Here is a 19,251-nt window from a genome sequence, read left to right on the forward strand (position 1 = left end):
ACGAATAAGAAACAAATAGTATTTTATAAATCCTTAAGTCATTACATATACAAAATCCCAGCGATGCTGGTATACAAGCCAAGAACTTATCCGTACGGGAGTTCGTAGCCTCCCTTACAAAAACTGAACAAAATTTTACAGACACCCCCCTCCTCTAGGGACGATCGAACTGTCGAAGATATTCCCTCTTATTGCCCGTGCGGCTAAACCTGCGCCGAGGGACGAAAGAGAGTGGCTCATCGGAGGGAACCTCCACATCGTACATCGGCGTCGAAGGTGTGTAGTCAAGTGAGACCGAACCGCTCGTGGACAAATCTGAAATGTTGATTGAAAAATCAACACCAGGAATTGGGAGCACCGGGCCCTCCGGAATTACCGGGACAAAGATTGCTCAAGAACCGCCAAAGGTAGATCTGACACATTCAGGTCGGGGATGGCGGCTTCAGCAGAATCCTGGGCTGCAAATGCCCTATCGTGCTCCTCCTTAAGGAAACAAAAATCTAGGGTGTGTCCGGACTCACCACAGAAGACACACTCAATCAGTACTAAGATGGGACCACTACTATCTAAGACTTCCAGCGTAGCCTGCCGATTTGCCTGGATTTGCGAGGGTAAAAATCCTCCAACTTGAGCATATACTGAAGACAAGGTCGCTGCCAAGGGTATCTGAAATTCCGGTGGTAGCGGGTTACTTGTTTCATCCGTAAAGGTCGGTGGGAGTGGGCGGTTAGCCCAATACTCTTTCCAGGACACCCTAAGTCCTCCCCTTTCTATAAAGAGGCCCCTACCCCTCAACGGACGAGCACACATTCTACGACCACCTCTACCGTGATAGCCACTGGGACCAGCTGACGGATCCATCACACACAAGTACTGATCAAAGTAAAAGCCATACATTAAGTTATCAAAGCAAGAAAATCAAAGGTCTACTTACAGTGCGGTGGAAAGCTCGACGATCCAAGCTCAACCGTTCTCGTCGTAGCTCTGATACCAAAAAGTTGTAACGCACCAGAAGTTCGATTTGAGACAAGAAGATTTGAATGAAATTACCTTCAAAAGTCAGAGTTTGCAGCAAAGATTTTTAAAGATACCAAAGGTTTTAGATAAAAGCACAAGTCGATTCTTCTGAGCACGTTAGCAAAAAGACCCAGCACAAACACAAACCCATTTCCTAACTAAGCCAAAATAGTGAGCAAAAGATAGAAGATAGTTTATCCATAAAAAGAGTTTAGTTTGTACAAAGCAGAAGGGTATCCACCCAAAACAACAAAACTACAAAACCAAATAGCCAGCGTGTCGACGAGAGAGGCGAGGCTTTGATCATGTAGCATTTGCACCGCCGCCAGTAAGAAGAGCTACCTGTCACCTACACCCATAAAAATGGGGTCAGTCCTGAAAACTGGTAGGTACGCAAAAAGAATAAGATAAACAACAGCTAATCTAAAGCATGCTCAAATCTAAGCAAATATAAACTGATGCAACAGGCGTAGGTGAATAGCAAAGCTAACCAAGATATCATCATGAGCTCAAGCAGACTAGTATTACAGTGATAACAATCTAACTGTAAGCAGTAACAAGCAGACTTATCATGCATACCTTCTAACTATCGCAAATAACAAACTGATAGCAAGGTAAAAGCATGCAGTCAAAAGCAAGAACAAAGAACAACTGTGAGCATGTCATAATGTGATCTGATTATTATCTGGACATTGTGGGTACGCATAATGTATAAAACGTAGAAACAACCGAGATCCATTCAGGGGTTCATTATGCTATGTATTTTATTATACCCCGAAGGACTGACTGAGTCCGCTTCTAAGGGGACGACTAGTGGTCAAGAGAGTAAGTCCCCAAAGGCTAAACAAGGCCCAAGGATGCATCCAACTTCTGCAGAAGTGACGGGTGATTACCACCTAGGATACTTATGGTAACGCCATTTCCCTTACCTCTGATGACTGGGGAAGCCAGGTCTTTGCCCGTAATAGCCATGAATGGCCTGTCCATCGGAGGTTTTGCACCATCCATCCTCTCTCTTGATGAACCAGCCCGAACAAGTACGATGAGGGGTTTTTCTTCGTCATCGCCTTGCTCTACATGCCCTGGTCTATTCGACCCACTTGAGCATCTTGCCTGTGAAGGCACATGATTACCATTTAGTGAGATGTTCATAATTGTGCTCTTTCGCATACCATGAGGCCTATTCACTTCGTGCTACGCATCAAAGCATTGCATGACATTGCCAAGAAATGTGGCTAGGCTTATAACTACAAGCCACAAGGAAACACTCAAAACAAGCTCAGATGCTGACCGCGATTTCTAGAGGTACCTGAAAAGTAGAAACAATAGCATGATCACAATCTACATGGCGCAGGCAAGAAGCGAATCAGTAAAAGCATAAATAAGCAAGTCAAGCACAAGGCCAAGGCGCATAAAGCGCGGGGCAACAAAAAGTAAGTGATGAAACGTAAACAGCAAAGCCGCATAAAGCGCGGGGCAACAAAAGTAAAGTGCTGAAACGTAAACAGCCAAGACGCATAAAGCGCGGGGCAACAAAAAGTAAAGTGCTGAAACGTAAACAGCCAAGGCGCATAAAGCGCGGGGCAACAAAAAGTAAAGTGTTGAAAGGTAAAAAGGACAAGGATCGCGAAATCGCGTCCTTGAGTTTAAAAGACAGAAAGTAAGGCCTAGGCACATATAGCACGACGACAACAGAAAGTAAAGTGCTGGAAAGTAAATAGGACAAGGATTGCGAAACCACGTCCTTGAGTTAAAGAACAGAAAGTAAAGCCTTGGCACATATAGCGCGTCGGCAATAGAAAGTAAAGTGCTGAAAAGTAAAAAGGACAAGGATCGCGAAACCGCGTCCTTGAGTTTAAAAGACAGAAAGTAAGTTCTAGGCACATATAGCGCGGCGACAACAGAAAGTAAAGTGCTGGAAAGTAAATAGGACAAGGATTGCGAAACCACATCCTTGAGTTAAAGAACAAAAGGTAAAGCCTAGGCACGTATAGCACGGCGGCAATAGAAAGTAAAGTGCTGGAAAGTAAACAGGACAAGGATCACGAAACCGCATCCTTGAATTAAAGAACGTACATATAACATATATATATATATTGTTTGATTATCTTTTCTTTAGTTCAGTTTAGTTCATTTAAAGTCCTTTCGCGCAACTTTCTCCTACCTTGGGGAGTTGCGAGTTCCTGGACGCCTGCGGGCGTAAGTGCGAAGAGTCTCAGGCCACGAGACACGAGTACGCTCCGTCGTGCAACCTGCAAGCATAAAAAGGTTAGCATGTAAGACAAAAGTAAAACAATGGCCTGACCCTCCAGGAGGGACATGGAAACATAGTCCCTGACGAACAACAAAACAAGTGACAGAGGACAAAATTAACAACGACAAGAGGCGGAGCCTCCTGCCGGCAAGTAGACAGCGACAGGGGCGGAGCCCCCTGCCGGCAAACAGAAGCGACAGGGGGCGGAGCCCCCTGCCGGCAACACAACAGCGACACGGGGGCTCCGCTCCCTGCCTGCAAACAGACAGGGACAAGGGGCCGAGCCCCCTGCCGACAAACTGACGGCGACAGGGCGCCAAGCACCCCCTGTCGATGCACGGACCTCCGGGAGGAGAGGAGGGGGGCGGGGTAGCTACCTACGGTTACCGGCGGCGAGTCGCCGGAGGAGAAGGCGAAGACGGCGGGTCACCGACGTTAGCACGGACGGGGGTCGACTGCCACCAAGACAGTTGCCGGAGAGCCGTTCGCCCGATCGTCGGCCGGAGGGTGGAGGCGACGGAGACGGAAAAGGGCAGAGAGAGAAGAGAGAGAATTAGGCGAGGGCAAATGCCCTCGCTCGAGACACCCGTGCCATTTTAAAAAGGGGGGTGTACTGGCTTCTTGAAAGATCGAGAAGCCGGATCCGGGCTGGGCTCGGATCCGGTATCAACGGCCGACCGAGACACGTGCCTGGCGCGTGTCCGACATGTGTCAAACTCGTTTTTTTTTTTCCGGACATTACACCGGGTGCCGCACCCACATGCGTACCCGCGTCGACGCCGGTGCGGCACCCTGTTGGCCGAATCCCTGTGACATAGCTCATGGTTCATGAATACTATGGAGTTCAAGATTGCTACGAAAGCATGCTATGCATGAATTTTCTTAAGGATCACATTCATTAAAAAAGATATGACTCGATTATATTATCTCCAAGATAAGGTACGTACTACCAAGTAAGGAGATAAGAGTGTAAGAGATATTTATAGTCTCTTATCTCCTATTTGGGATAAATTAGCTATGCTGAAACCTAAGTGAGAATGTTCGGCAATTGAAATGAGAAAACAAGTAGAAAGAGAAAATCTTTTCTTTTTCCTATATGGTGTTGGCCTAAAATTTGAGCAAGTTGGGGCCTCTTTACTTCATAGAACTTCCGCTCCTATAAGTGATGCCCTTGCTCAAATATGTCAAGAAGAAATTAGACTTGGAATGCACAAGTCTAGTGATGAGGTTTTTGCCATAGCAAGACCTGGGAACTGTTAAAAATATAAATATATGTATATGTACATACATGAATGTACATAGTGTGTGTGTGTGTATATATATATATATATATATATATATATAGGTTTAGTAACATAGTTGACTAGTTAAGATCCAAACCCAAGAGACATTGGGAAAGGCTCAATGACTCTATTTAGAGCCATTGAGTTCTCTCCATCTCTATGGGAGGCTGCCCCTTGTGTATATATAGGGGTGAATTCCCCTCTCTTTTGTATGCTTCTTGCATTAAGTTATTATCAATAAAATATTATTTTTAATTCGTTGTGTGAACCACCTTTGGTTGATTTGGTGTGTGAGCCCATTTTGTGGCCTGTGTCTATTCTTTTGGTACTTTGGTGGAACTCTTTGAGTGTCCACTTTCATGATTTGATGAATATCTTCGAAGGACCTTGTTTTCTTACATGGTTTCAGAGCTTTGTGTTCAAGGTGATTTTATTTTTCGGTGCATTGGGAAGCATGCTATTCAAGATTTGAAAGAGTCGAAGCCTCTTGTGCAAAATCCATTCAAGTGCTTGTGAGATCGTGTTTGTGCTTCAAGGAAAAATTTGGTGGTGCTCACTTTGTGGAGGAGTATTCATGCTCTTTATTGTTGGCGCTGGTTTGGTGGTGGAGTGCTCGTGATCTTCTCTTTGATTCTTTCTTTCTTTCTCTGTCTCTCTCTCTTTCTTTTCTCCCTCCTCTCTTATCTTTTGTTCTATTCTTTTTAACCCTTGTAAAAAATAGATGACAATAAAAATGTCACCATAAAACCCATCCAGCTCAATGACACAAACTATGTAACATGGGCTTCAATCATGAAACACCTCATATAGGGAAAATGGTTGTGGGGATTAGTGGATATGTCCGATTTGGAACCCAATCTAATTCTTACTAAGATAAAAGGAAAAAACGAAGTGCTTCTTACGGAGGTTGAAAAGACCAATGCTATGGTCACCTATAAAAAAAATGGAAAGAATGGAGAATGGGTTATGCCAAGATTATGTCTTGGCTCATCAGTAGTTTCGATATCAAGAAGTGTTCTAATCTTGCCAAATTTGAACATGCAAACAAAGCATGCGATTATCTTAAGAGAATGTATTCTCTTAAAGATATTGCACATGTACGTAACTTATAAGACAAAATACATACTATGACTCAAGGAGAAAGCAGTATTAGAGAATACTTTAGTGAGTTGTTCGATCTTTGGAATGAGTTGGCTCTTCTTGATGTAGGTGGCATTGTCCCGAAGACACAGAACTCCTCAAAGACAAATTAATGTAGAGCATTTCTATCAATTCATCAATGGCCTAAGACCGGAGTTTGAGACTACAAAATCAACTCTTCTTCGTAGAGGGAAAATCTCTTCTATTGAAGATACCATTGAAGAGCTAAGTATGGAGGAAAATAGGCTTAAGAAGAAGAATCTAAGAATGATGACGACTTAGTTCTAGCAGTATTGAGGCCGAAAAACTATGTCCATGCTTACGAACCACCACACTATGGAATATCAAACAACGATCATTATGGAAAACAAGGCAATGAATTTGAGAAGAAAAAATTTATTTGCTACTATTGTCGTGAACTGGGACACGTTAAAGCTTATTGTCCTAAGTTGAAAAGACCTTATGAGAAGAAGGTTGCCTCGGTTACATAAGAATCAAGTGAATTCAAAACTGCATAAAAGTCAACCAATGAGAACATGTCCTTGACTCAACTTGTAGAAGTCCTTCAACCCCCACTCAAAGGAGCTTTGTCAACCAGAGCTGTAAGAAGACATCTAAGAATGATGATAACTCGATTCTAGCAGTATCTATGCCGAAGAACCATGTTCATGCTTGCAAACCACCACACTATGAAAGACCAAACAATGATCACTATGGAAAGCAAGGCAATGAATTTGAGAAGAAAAAATTATTTGCTACTAGTGTCGTGAACCAGGACACGTTAAAACTTATTGTCCTAAGTTGAAAAGACCTTATGAGAAGGTTGCCTCGGTTACACAATAGTCAAGTGAATTCAAAACTACGCAAGAGTCAACTATTTGGAATATGTCCCTGACTCAACTAGTAGAAGCCCTTCAACCCCTACTCAAAGGAGCTTTATCAACCAGAGTTGCGGTCTCTTCTGTTGTTATCTCTAAACCCGATAAATCTCTTTGGTTTCTTGACTCAAGTGCCACGTTTCCTATGATACCAAATGGTGATTTTTTATCCGAATATCATAACTCAAGCGGGTCAAATGTATTTACTATCGATGGAACATCTCTTGAGATAAAGAGAATAGGAAATTTCAAAAATATTTCTCAAAATTAAAAGGGATTTTCTATTATAAAAATTAGATATATTGCCAAATTAAATCTAAATCTTTTATCTGTCTCTCAATTATCTGATCATGGTTTTAATATTTCATTCTCTTCTATTGGTTGTCGAGTACAGGATCGCTAGTCAGGGAAGTTGATTGAGGAAGGCCATAGAGAAGGAGGTTTATACTATATGAATTTTTTGAAAATACCCAAGAATACCTTTTGTTATAATATTCAGAAACTAGATTTGGATTAATGGCATAAAAGGCTTGATCATCCTAATGTATCTAAAATTCAACATTTTTCAAATAATGAAAAATTTTTGTAATCTTGAAAATTTTACATCTGAAGATTGCATTCTTGGCAAAATGAGAGATTGTCATTTCAGGAAAGAGCTTTTGTCTCTGCACGAACGCTTGAGGTAATACATTCAGAAGTTTGAGGCCCAACACCTATTATATCTAAAGGTCGGTTTGCATATTATGTAATCTTTGTGGATGATTTTACTAGACACTTTAATTTATTTTCTTGAACACAAATTTAAAGTTTTTTATACTTCCAAATATTTCATAATTTGGTCAAAAATAAGTTTCAAAATGATATCTATCTTTCACACTGATTCAGGGAGAGAATTTTTATCAAAAGAATTTAAAGATTACCTATAATTAAATGGTATCACACATAAAAAATATTGTCCCTATACTCTACAACAAAATGGTTTAGCTGAAAGAAAACATAGGCATATCATAGAAACTACGAGAACTTTGCTAATTTCAAACCAAGCACCTAAATTTTTTTGGGCTGAAACAACATTAACCACAATTTTTCTCATTAACAGAATGCCATCTGCCTCTTTGAAAAATGTACCACCATTCAAAAAACTTTTTAAACTTATCGCTGCTTATTTTAGATTAAGAGTTTTGGGGTGTAAATGTTTTGTTTTCATTGATAAAAGTGATAAACTTTCTCCCCGTGCTGTTCTTTGTGTTTTTTTGGGATATGCAAATAACCAAAAAGGCTATACATGCTTTGATTTTAAACATAAAAAATTATATGTTTCAAGAAATGTATCTTAGATTTTTTTTTTCAAATTTGAAAATCTCAAAGAAATAACTGAGTATTTTTTCCTGTTGGATCTAATTCCAAAGTTTGGTGATTGTGATAGTGATCTTGATGAAGATTAGGAAATAAAAAATGATATAGTAAATGAAGAAGAATCTCATGATCATGAGATAAGTGAAGAACCACCTCATAGGGATCCAAACTTTATCTAATATTTCAGACGTAGCAATTCTGAACATCCATGAGCTTTTGAGAAATATACTAATGATGAAAATCACGTAGAAAAACACACTAGAAGGTCATCTAGAGTATCAAACCCCCCTAGGAAGTTTGTGTCTTATGAGTCCTTTTTACCTAAGTATGAAACTTACATTTGCGTTAATACGTTCCTATGTAGAACTCTCGAACTATGCTGAAGAACATTTTGAATGGGTCAGAGCCATGAGGGTAAAATTAGATGCCTTAGAAAAGGTGAATACTTGGACTATTCAAGATATTCCCTCAAGAAAGAAAACCATAGGTTGTCGATGGGTATATAAGGTAAAAACCAAGAGTGATGAAACTCTTGAAAGGTACAAAGCTAAATTAGTTGCCAAGGGATATTCTCAAGAGTATGAAATAGATTATGAAGAAACCTTTGCCCCAGTTGCTAGGATGATCACAATTAGGACCTTAGTAGCTCTTGTTTCTGCGAAAAAATGGATTATATATCAAATGGATGTTTAAAATGCATTTCTTAATGAGAAATTGGTCAAAGAAGTCTATATAAAAGCACCACCCAGTATAATTGTTCCTAAAGGAAAGACTTCGTTTAGATAAAGCTTTGTATAGTTTTAAATAAGCACTAAAGACTTGGTATAAATGGTTTAGTCAAGTTATTATTTTCCTCTACGTGGACGACATGATCATCACAGGAGGGGACAAACATGGAGTAGAACACATTAAGAAACTTCTCAAAACACATTTTGAAATGATTGATTTGGGGCTTTTTAAAATATTTTCTTGGTATACAAGTTGCTTATTCTTCTAGAGCTTATTTACTAACTTAATCTAAATTTGCTCTAGATATTGTTGCCAGGTTTGTATCTCGGATGATAAGAAGGTTGATGCTCCTAAAGTTGTCAATGTCAAAATAAAGATTGATGATGGAGAACCACTTAAAAATCTAACACCCTACAAATAACTTATCGGGGCACTATCTTATCTCTCAGTTACGAGACCTCACGTAGCGCATACAATTCACATAGCGAGCCAGTATGAGAAAAATTACAACGGAGGACATAATGGGGGAAACTACAATGGGGAGGGTACAAAGGACGCAAGATTACTTTATTATAAAGATCCAGGGGACATAAGGCCGGATTATCCCAAATAGGAGATAAGAGACCATAAAATCTCTTACACTCTTATTGAAAAAAGGCCTAACAAATAATCAGTTTAATAAATAACTTGACAAAACATACATCCACCAAATATGCTAGAACAAAATAGCATATAAATGCTTCGCGACAAAGATGTAAAAAGAGTGCTTAAAAGCACGTTGATCTGAATATCATTGAGGGGTAAAACCCTCTACAAAATGTAAATTACAATGGGCACAAATGGCCCTTATTTATACAGTTCATGCTCACTTGAAAGAGCTGTTGGGCTGTTCCCAACTGCTCTAATTAGAGCCGTTGGGAGTAGCCCAATAGCTCTTCGTCAACAGTCAAATATTGACTGTTGACTGTACATTGACGGTCCGCCTGCGACAATCATTATGACTGTTAAGGAAAAAGACAAAACAGAAGAAAAAAGGAATAAAAAGAAATAAAACAAAACTATAAAAAAATAAAGATTACAAAGATATAAGTATATACTTTAAATATATATTTATATACATATACATATACATACTCTTATATTACGAAGAGTATGTATATATATATATATTCAAGTATATACATCTATATGTTATTTTCTAACAGTCTCCCTCAAACTTATGGTGAAATCACTAAAAGTTTGTTAAGTAAAAAGTTGATTCTTGGTGAGCACAGTGCCTTGGTGAAGAAATCAGCAAGTTGATATTATGATATCACATAGGGAAGATCAATAGTCTTCTTTAAGTATTCTTCATGAACGAAATGGTAGTCCATCTCTATATGCTTAGTTCTTTAATGAAAAGTATGATTTCGAGCAATGTATATAGAGCTCTTGTTGTCACAGTACAATTTTGTAGGATTTTGAAGATGAATTCCCATATCTGAAATTAGTTGCTTGAGCCACACAATTTTCATGGTAGTCGCCATTGCTCTATATTCAACTTCTGTAGATGATAAAGACATCTTTTGTTGTTTCTTGCACCTCCATGAAATCAAGGATTCACCTAGAAACACGCAAAAATCCGTTGTTGATCTATTATTTGGATTCCCCTCCCCAATCAACATCAGAGTATGCAATAAGATCTAAGGAGAAAGAAAATGATAGAAAAACTCTCTTATTTATTGTGTCTCTAATGTATTTGATAATTCTCATGATTGCACTCATATGAACTGAAGTTGGAGCGTGTTGAAATTGACTGGCTATATGTACAACATGAGCTATGTCTGGTCTTGTAATACTTAAATACATAAGAGACCCCACGAGTTGTTTGAATGGAGTTGAATTGTCCAAAGGAACTCCATCATTGGCTCGCATCTTCATTCCAACAGTTTCTAGAGTGTTAACAACTTTATCATCTATAGTCCTGACCTGTCAATAATATCTGAAGCAATCTTTGTTTGTGACAATATGTACCCTATGTTAAGATCTGTCATTTCAAAAGAAATTTTCAAAAACTGTTTTACTTTCTTGATTCCTTCTTTGTCACTACCTGTAATCAACATATCATCAACATATAAAAGTAAAATTATAATACCTACAGAAGAATTCTTGATAAATAACGTTGTATTAGTATAGCATGGTTTAAAACCATATCCTGTAATAACGTTGTTAAAAGTATCAAACCAAGCTTTAGGTGCTTGTTTGAGGCCATACAATGCCGTTTTTAATTTAAGCACTTTACCTAAAAGAATTATCAATCCAGGTGGAACATCCATGCATACTTTTTCGTTGAGATTCTCATTTAAAAAAACATTTTTAACATTCATTTGGAATATATTCCAATTTTTAGTAGCTGCAATAGCTACAAGAATTTGAACAGTGGTCATCCTGGCAACAGGAGCAAAAGTTTCTTCATAATCTACTTCGTATTCTTGAGAATATCCTTTGGCAACTAGCCTGACTTTATGTATTTCCAAGGATTCACCACTTTTAGTTTTTACTTTAAAAACCCATCTACAACCTATAGTCTTCTTTCCAATGGGTAAGTTTATAATTTCTCAAGTATTAGCTTCTTTAAGACCATCTAATTCTATATGCATAGCTTTTATCCATTCGGGTAAATTTTTTGCTTCATTGTAACATGAGGGTTCAAAATATGAATGAATAGCTATAAGACATGCTCTATGTTTACGAGAAAATGAGTTATAAGACACAAATTTATTTGGAATTCTTGAGATTCGTTCATATCTACGAATAGTAGTTTGTTCTGAGGGAATTTCGAATGTTCAATGGTTACTTTGATTTGTGCCTTCATCGGGTACATTTCGATTTCTTCTAGTGTAAACTATTGGTTCAACTGTTGTTCTATTCTCAATAGGAGGTTCTACATAAATATTTTCATCATTAGACAATAGTTTAAATAAAAAGGAGTAATCAGAATTTATGTCTTGCGATATGTTTCCTTCAAATCCACTTTCATTTTAAACAAAGTTAACATTCCTAGAGACTAGAAGTTTATCATTTTTGATATCATATCATTTAAATCCTTTTTGCATTTCACAATACCCAATGAACGCACATGGAATAGCCTTAGAAGATAGTTTATCTCCTTTCTCATTTAAAACATTACATTTACAACTGAAGATTCTTAGTATTTTATAGTCAGGTTGATATTTAAATAATTTTTCAAAAGGAATTTCATTAGACAAAGTGTTTGAAGGCATTATGTTTATAAGGTATACTGAGGTTAATGCATCTTCAGCCCAAAGATTTTTTTGGAACATTCTTAGCAATAAGAAGAGTCCTTTTAGTTTCCATAATATGTTTATGTTTTTTTTTTCTGAAATTCTGTTTTGTTGTGGTGTTCTAGGACACAATATTTGATGTAAAATTTCTTCGTTTTATAAAAATTGTTTAAATTCATTTGACAAGTATTTTGTAACGCCCCAAAATCCAGGACTTGTAACTTTTTATGAAACGTTCGAAAGCTTTGAAATCGATCATTTATTAGAGTTTGAAATAAAGGTTCAACGAAAAATCATGTTTGAAATAACAAGTCCCTGGACCTTGAGCGCATTACAACGCAAATTTTCTCTCACAAGCAGATTTGAAACTCCATACGTTTAAGAAATCAATAGATTATGAAAATACACTTCTTAATAGTTAAGACTTGTAAAAAATGAGAGATTTTCAAGAAAACCTTTATGCATTTTTTACCGAAATATCCTCAAGAGCAACACGTCAGGGAAATAGTTTCATCTTGATCTCATCACGCCATCGTGCCATCGGAGCCTATACAGATCCGAAACAACACCTTCCTATAAAATGGGTCAGTTTCACGAAAAACTGGTAGGTGCAAAAGTGAGACAATAAAGAACTAAAATAAACAATTAGAACAAAAAATGTAACGCCTCGAAATCTTAACCCAGATTTTTGAGGATTTTTTTTTTAATACAGCGGAAACCAATCATACCATAGGGCTAAGCATTCCAGAACATTACAGGTGGAGCAAGACCAAAACATTCTTTTCATTTCAAGATCAATGAAAATTAAGATCAGAGTCCTCACACTATTCTTGAAACAGTAAATCCAAAATCTCGATCGAAGCCTCATCCCGCAGCCGCTCCTAACTCCAATTCTTCACCTGAAATTTATAGGAATTAGACTGCAACTGTCTAAGTAGGAAATCCGTAACTTTTAATGTGGTACATCATGAATCCAGTATGTGATATGTGGGTCAAGTATAATGTTCAGTATATACCAAAAATAAACAAAGGTATATACTATGACAATCAACAATTTATCAGAAGTTAACTGACAGGTAACATTAATAGCAGTATTTATATATATCCCACCACCACAATATGAATCCACACAATTATTCAAAGAAATGCAATTATGACAATTCATAATTCAGGTACGTATTCACACCACAAGGTACATCCATTATGCATAAAGAAACATTAAACCATACCATGATGCACAATTTTAGTACAACAAGACATTTAACATACATTGAAAGTTAAACATCACGCATCCACCAAAGATATAACAATTAAGAAAAACAGATAATGTATGCATGTTCTAATGCATAACAGGAAAATGCATGACTTATGTGTAATGCATGAATCCTCTTATTATCTTTCCTTAAGTTTCCCTTTCCATATGCATGCCCTATTAAATGCATACAATTTAAGTTCTTCTTTTTAATTACCGTTGCCCGCGGATACACCAAACGGGTACAAACCCCGAGGTCAAGTAGGTTCTCAGGGTAGCTTAACACACAATTTGTATTTTATTACTGGGTTCCAACTTAAGCCTCGATCGATATCAGGAAACAACACCATCCATCGGAACATTAGACCTCCACATCTAATGTCGGGGACACAAGGGACACCCCACGCCCACAAGTGCCACTTTCTTGGTACCAAAACAAACTCACAGCTGTGACCAACACACCACTCCCGGGTAAAGTGGCGGACTCTCCCTAAAACCGTGGCCAGAAGAAAGAACCTCAATATCGGGTTCAGGGGACAAAATTACAGCACACGGAGTTTTTGTATCCTCACAGTCTCCCCAAGACCGGATTTCTAAGATTCCCATACTCCAGATGAGATATCCCAGAACGTATATTACACTGTTCTTATTCATTATCTTTTTATTATGAGCCAATTAATGAGTTTTACAGTTCCACATGAAAAAACAAGGCAAAAGCTCGCATCAACCTCTGCGAGAACCATCACGAGACTCCAGCCCATGGAAACACGTCGAACAGTGCAATATAGAACAATAATATAAAGTATGATTTTTGCGATGCATTTAAACAATTAAAGAAAAAGCAAACCCAAGCTCAAGGCTCTCCAAGCCTGTGATGATTCATCTAGACCATCGCTGCATCGTATGCAAAAATCATAACTTGCAATGTATGTAATAATACCAACATGATTCCAAATGCACATTCATTCATACCATGTTAACAATGTGCATAAGCTTCCACAGTCATATACATGTGTTCACCATCCATGTGTAAGTGCTTTCATGCAATCACTTAACACACATGCATTCATCCATCATCCATAAGCACGTAAGGACATTTATACCTGATTTTACATGCTAAACACACATCGATTTTGTGTATGCACATGTACTCAAAACAAATCCATAAATGCACGATAAATAAACAAGTCCCATCAATATAGGCACAGAAAACCTTTTCATGTGTTAACATCCACATACATGAACATAACCCAGATTCAGCAATTGAAACTTCAAGGCTGCACCCATTCATATCATGTATGCGCCTATATCAAAACAACTTTGCCATGACCTATTAATAGACATCAAATACCTCACATGTTACAAACTATAAAGCATGCTAACATGTGCCAAATACATGTGCACTCATGCAACCCTAACACAACCATAAGCATGTCATATCTCAATCATATGCATCTTCACTACGTGTGTCACCTACATCATATACAGGTATTAACCAATGCATATCTCTTTTGAGTGTGGGGGTGTACATGTAAAATTTCATATCCACATCAAGCATACATGCTCAAATAAAAATGTTAATAACTGAACCATGATCACCTTCATGATTGCACAATCAGTATATTGAAAGGCTAAGATAACATTTTTCATATACATCCGACAGAAAGATGAGTTTCTGCATATGCTAGGGACGATAGTCGCTTTACCAATCCCGAACCCGCTATCCTCCTAGCTAAACATCCAACTAATTCCCAAAATTTTCTTGTCATATGTTATACCCATTGCTCCCCATATACTAAACATGAGTACCCATCATAGTTATCTATCTGATAAATATGACCCAGTTGCTCTGTTAACAAAAGTATCATATAACTTAAGATTTTGTTCTAACCGATTTGTTTCCAGCTAAATATCTTTTCAAAAATAGCAATTAAGCTATCCTGAAATTTGTGGTAAACTATCTTTTTGCTAACACTGTTCAATATAGAATGCAGTTAAACACAGAATCAGTTCAGAAACACACCTCGGTGGAATTTAAAAGAAATATAACATTTTATGCATAAGAGTGCAGTATCTAATCGAACTAATTTTTAAAGAACACAGATAACATGTTACTTCTTCAGCCAGATTCAATAATCAGTCACAACCAAAATAAGATGAGATCTGATAACAGCTCAAAATCTGCCAATATTCAAGTCATTGATGAAATGAAATAATCTCTTACATACAGCTAATGTCCACTATTAGAATTAAACCAATAACCCTATCAAGAACGACTGAGCATGCAATAGGTGTGCTTTCTTGACCGACCCACAACACACACGAGATACAATCAACCCCAAACAAGAAAAGTGCAGAAATCCTACCTTTTCTGGTGCTTTTTCCGACGATCGGAGACAGCTATCGCAAGACGATGGTCGGCCGACTGCGGTTGCTTCTGCTGCCGTGAAGGGCGCGATCGGGAGGCTGCTGTCGATGGTCGGCCTGTTGTTTCCACAGTTGCGATGTCGGTCCGGCGAGGAGATGTGGTTGTCGCGGTTGGCGAGGTCGCCGGCATCGATTGCTCCACTGTGAGGGAGCCGAGAGAGGTGGAACAAGAGAAAGAGAGCGTGAGATAAAGAGGGCGAGACCCTCTCCCTTCCCTTTTATCGAGCGAAGGCTCTCCCTCAGCGAAAGGTGGAGTCGGTTACGCCCTCTGTAACCTCCCCCTCCCCTTTCGATTTTGCAAGAATCGTGCCCTAGGCACGATTCTTGTTTTCGGGTGTTTTATAAAATAAAGCCCGGGTCGGAACCGCGATGTCGGGTCCGCTATTATAGTGGATCTGGGTCGGCAATGCGTGGCGGATCTACATGGATCTGGGTCATCCGTGAGTGACAGATCCACATGGAGCCGGGTAATGGATCCATTTTTGGAGCTGATTGGCTCCAATGTGGGTCCAAACCCAAATCACCCACTACCTTATATGGATCCTGGTAATGGATCCTAGGCCCAAAACGCATAAATTCTACTTAATTGCATAAAAAATCGCATAAAATATTCGGTTATTACAAAAAATGAGTTATATCAAGCATGTGCTATAGCCTATGCAAATGAATAAGTATTTATAACATGAACAATTGAGTGTACAACCAAGTGCATAAGTGTACGTCGTGTCTTTTAAGACAAATGAACAAGATGGAATACGCTCGAAGCTGCACTGAGTGAGTGCAAGCTAACAAAGAGCAAGCCCGTGCACGTTACAGTGCGACGATAAAGTACGATCGATCCCTAAAGTGCAAAACCACATGTCGAGCGCAAAACCTCGTAGGCAATGCAAAAGGTACAAAACCGTACCTCAGTTAATCAACCAAACAAGTACGTGAATACTCAAGGCAATGCACGAAGTACAAAACCACACCTCAGCCAAACAAACACGCAAGCATGTGAATACAGGCAGTGCACGAGGTACGAAACCGTACCTCAACTAACCAGACTTGCAAGCAAGTAATACGCAAAGCTGAAGAGCATCAACAAAGTAAAAACCATAAAAGACAGAAGGAAAAGCCTAGGCACATCAAGCGCGACGACAAAGTAAAAGACAAGAAAGTAAAGACAGAAAGTAAAAGCCATTGCGCATAAAGCGTGGGACAACGGAAAGGAAAGTATAGAAATTAAAAGACAGAAGGTAAAAAGCCATGGCGCATAAAGCGCGGGGCACCGAAAAAGAAAGTGCAAGAAAGGTAAAGACAATAATTAAAAATCTTGGCACATAAAGCGCGGCGACAACAAAAAGCAATAAAGACAGGAATGGAAAAGGACAAGGATCGCGAAACTGCGTCCTTGAGTTAAATGCATACATATATAGATATACGTATACATATTGTCCTTAGTCTTTTCTTTTCTCATTTTAAGTTTTAATTGCTTAATTTAAGTTTGTTCATTGTCTTTTGCGCAACATTTCCCTACCTTTGGGGGGTTGCGGGTCCTCGTACGCCTGCGGGCGTAAGTACAAATGTGCACGAGCCACGGGGCGCGAGTGGGCTCTGTCATACATCTTGAGAGCACAACGATGTTAGTAAAACATGATTAAAAATAACAAGTGGGTCCAGTGAGACCCGCAATGGTTGCCGGACCGGACCCCAATACACGAGTAGGTAAGGAGCTCAGTTTCCTGTAGAAGAGCCTGCCTGCTGGAACAACAAAGGCCCTCCTGCCTGGGCCTGGCTGCCTGCAGACTGCATGCAGTGGCAGAGGCAGAGAGCAAGCTCCCTGCATGCCTGAACAACAGAGAGAGAGAGAGGAGAGGGGAATGGAGAGGGCTCGACCACTCCCCGCCAACCAGAACGCAAAGAGGGGCTCAACCCCTCCGCTGCTACAAAGGGAACAGGGAGAGAGGGAGGGGGGCCGAACCCCTCCCTCGCAACACAAGCAACAGGGAGGGGGCTCAACCCCTCCCTTACGAAATAGGAGAAACGGGAGGAGGCCGAGCTCCTCCCTTGAAACAAAAGAAAGCAAGACAGGGAGAGGCAGATTAGGGAAGGGGGCGACGCCCATCCCCTGCGAGCCTAACACAAAGCAAGAGAGGGGGTGGGCAGAGACAGTAGGCGAAGAAGAGGAAGATACGCAGAGGGGGAAGAGGTTACCTGCAGAGGTGGCCGGCGTCGCGGGTTACCCGGCAAGGGTCGCCGGTGAGAGCACATGAGGGAGGCAAGGAGGCAGTCGACAGGGTTTCCTGCGTCGATCCCGGTAAACAGAAGAAGAGGACGAAGGAGCGGGAAAAGAGCGAGCAAAGGTCGGGAGTTGGTGTCGCCGGCGTGTGGCTCCGATGCACAGAGGGAGCTCTGACGTATGGGGTTCCTCTGTTTAACCGAAGAGGCACGAGGGAGAGGGTAACAGGGTCGTCGGGTGTTTGCCGGGGAACCGGCATCAGGCGGCCTCCGACAAGCTGCGGGGGACTGAGAGGGGGGTGTCGGTTGAGACCACCAGTGCGTGAGGTCGGATGGGAGAGGAGGTGGCCAGCGAGGTGTAGCTGATGACGGGGCTGGGGGGATAGCCGATCTCGTTGCCGACGGGAAGGCCAACGAAGAGAGAGAGAGAGAGAGAGAGAGAGAGAGAGAGAGAGAGAGAGAGAGAGAGAGAGAGAGAGAGAGAGAGAGAGAGAGAGAGAGAGAGAGAGGGGTGGCTCATCGAAGCTCCGGTGAGGGATGCTCGAATGGTCGCTGGTGGCTTCGATCGTCGATGGCCGCAGAGGAAGGGGAGGAGACAGGAGGCAGAAAGGAGAGAGAGAGAGAGTGGCGAGGGGTTTTGCCCCTCGTCGCTCTCGACCTGCGTCTTTTAAAGCTGCAATCTCGAACGTTCGAGAACCCAGGCCCCGGGGTTGGGCCTGGATTCGTGTTAAATTATGTAATCAAACTTGTAATTTCGTATATATATTTTATATATATAAGGTAATACATATACATATATATAATATATATATATATGTATTTACCAATTATATATATAAAATATATATAGTCATAGTAAGGGTAGTTTAGGAATTTTACACATATTCTTTTTCAAGAATATATATATATATTTTTTGTATTTTCTTTTTTCTTTTTCTTTATTTATTTTTGCTTTTTCATTTAATGCATTGTACATGCATTGGGAGGGGCCCAACCCACTAGTCGTTGGACCCCTCCAACGGTCACATTTGTGACCGTTGGAGGGGCTCCAACGACTATGTGGAGCCCCTCCCAAGGCCTCCTCTAATGCCCTATATATATGGGCAGCTCCTCTTGTATTTTCTTAAGGGATTTGGGATTATAGACCAACCTCTTTAGTGTTTATGAAAATTATGGGTGCAAGTGCACATTTGTGATTCGGTGTGTTGTGTTTGTTGTGCACAAGTGTTCTTGGGTGTGTGTGTTCACACATTTATTCTTAAGGTTGTTGCGTTATCGACTAAAGTATCTTGTTGAAGATACTTTTACATGGTATCATAGCCTCGTTGAAGAAGAAGAATTGCGACTCGCCTTCTTTTGCATTCCTCGGGAAGCGTGCCTTCAAGTTTTTTGAAATCAAAGAGGATCATCT

The 19,251-nt window shown here is 39.9% G+C and overlaps 1 protein-coding gene across 3 annotated transcripts in view; it reads left to right on the top strand.

The window, feature by feature from the left end:
* Window positions 1-19,251, top strand: part of LOC149811810 (rab GTPase-activating protein 22-like) — a 131,723-nt gene that overhangs the window by 80,269 nt on the left and 32,203 nt on the right. The window lies entirely within an intron of this gene.

Source organism: Nuphar pumila, chromosome 17, assembly GCF_984573655.1.
Source record: "Nuphar pumila chromosome 17, dmNupPumi1.hap1.1, whole genome shotgun sequence".
In the NCBI taxonomy this organism is placed as follows: Eukaryota; Viridiplantae; Streptophyta; class Magnoliopsida; order Nymphaeales; family Nymphaeaceae; genus Nuphar; species Nuphar pumila.